Consider the following 2270-nt stretch of genomic DNA (forward strand, 5'->3'; position numbering starts at 1 on the left):
AAAAAAAAAAAAAAATGTCGGGAAGGGAGTGGGTTGACATGTTGTGGGGTTGTTAACCAATGTCATAAAACAATATATGTACTACTGTTTAATGAGAAACTATTTATTCTGTAAACCTTCACCTGAAGAACAATTAAAAAAAAAAAAAATCAAACAACTTCCTGGTGCCAGAACTCTCCTTTTCTGGCCCACCCAATTCCCTGCAATGCATTTAATTACTTTCTTTAAGGAAAAAATAAGCCACACTTTTTATCCCCACAAGGGTAGGGCAAACAGTGTGTGCTCAACCAGTAACTGAAATGTTGGCTGTTGGAACCCACCCAGCAGCACCCACGGAAGAAAAGACCTGGCATTCGCCTTCCGTAAAGGTTACAGCCAAGAAACCCTATGGAGCAGTGCTACCCTGTTACACATGGTGTCTCCATGAGTCAGAACTGACTTGACAGTACAGGACGGCAACAACAACAGTACTACACATATGCTATGTAAACTAGCGTAGAATCCTACCCCATCTCTTGTCTTGAAAATTCACGAAGTTCAGGAGGTATTCTTAAAAATAAAGAACCATCAATTTTCATAAACCTCAAGATTTCTACCTTCTTGGAAATGTCCTACAGGATTTGAATTCTAGACTGCTTTCTGCCATTTACCAGCCGGGTGCCTTGGTTCAGTCATGCCTCGCTTAATCACTGAGAGACTGGTCCTTCCCAGACACTTAATCCTCCCTCTGATTTAGAATAATCTGGGAAAATATCTTATCTCCAGTTCTAAACTGTGAGCTTCTAGATGGCAGGGAAAATGTCTTAAGGAAAATAGCGGCTGATTTATTGACCCACGTGCTCCCTCCAGCACACAGTGATAATCCCTATAAATCACTGAAAGTATTTCTGTTTTACAGATGAAGAAAATGAATGCTTAGAGAAGTCAGCGACTGTCTCAAAGCTGTGTAGCCAGAGAAGGAGACGCTGGGATTCACACCCCATCTAAGTCCAAAACCCATATTCTTTTCCCGAAATCACACTGCCTTCTTTATCTTTAGCGCCTAACACAAGGTCTACAACTTGGGAGACTCTGGAGGAAATAGTTGACGGATAAGAATAAATGAAGGAGTGGAAAATGAAAGAAAAGACCTGTTCACATGAAGCATTAGCTATGCCACCTCTGGAATGCTGGAAATCATGAGGTATGTGTGTGAGAGAGGGCAGGCAGAGGCTGATTGAGAAACAAAAAATAAAGCCTTCCATATGGACAACCCCCAACACTGCCCAAAGCAATTTCCATAGGCATTGTTGCCTTTGATTCTTACAAAACACTTGGGAGCTATGAAGTGTAAGAAAGTGGATTCTCACTTTTACTAATAGAAGCATGTCTTAGTTAGCTAGTGCTGCTGTAATGGAAATACCACAAGTGGGTAGCTTTAAAAAAAAAACAAAAAACAAACCAAACCCGTTGCCGTTTAGTTGATTCCTACCCATAGCAACCCTATAGGACAGAGTGGAACTGCCCTATAGGGTTTCCAAGGCTATAGTCTTTACGGAAGCTGACTGCCACATCTTTCTCCTGTAGAGCCTCTGGCTGGTTCAAATTACCGACCTTTCCGTTAGCAGGTGAGCACTTAACCACTGTGCCACCAGGGCTCCTTCGGGTGGCTTTAAAGAATAGAATTTTTTGTTTTCAGTTTAAGAGGCTAGAAGTCCGAATTTAGGACATTGGCTGTAGGAAGAGGTCCTTTTTTGTCTATTTCAGCTTCTAGAGGCTGGCAATGCTTAGAGTTCCTGGATTTGCAGACTTGTCTGCCCCTGTCCTTTTCTGATAGTGTCTGTATTCCCCTTGTGCCTGCTTGCTTGCCTCTGTGTCTATACTGCTTATATCAGTAACTAGGTTTAGGACACACCCTGCACTGATAGGACCGCATTAACATAACACAGAAAGCCCCTATACATTCACAGGTATAGGGGTTAGGATTCCAACACATATTTTGGGGGAACACAATTCAATCCGTAACAAAACACAATCTGAAATGTTGAACAACTTCAATTCTTAAGTGGTGGGGCCAGAATTAAACCCCAGATCATAAGACTTCTTGTCCAGTGCTTTTCCCACTGGGTAGCACTGCTCTTTGCCCCCCACGGACCTTCCCCACCGGCCATAAACCCTTTACTTACACCCTACCGGGAGCCTTCCCAGTCCCCAGCCCCCATCCGAAGCACCACCTCCACCACACGTAACAGGCAGGCAGACTTCCCTTTGCTATACTTACAATCCCCTAG

This window comes from Trichechus manatus, unplaced genomic scaffold (assembly GCF_000243295.1).
Source record: "Trichechus manatus latirostris isolate Lorelei unplaced genomic scaffold, TriManLat1.0 scaffold00003, whole genome shotgun sequence".
In the NCBI taxonomy this organism is placed as follows: Eukaryota; Metazoa; Chordata; class Mammalia; order Sirenia; family Trichechidae; genus Trichechus; species Trichechus manatus.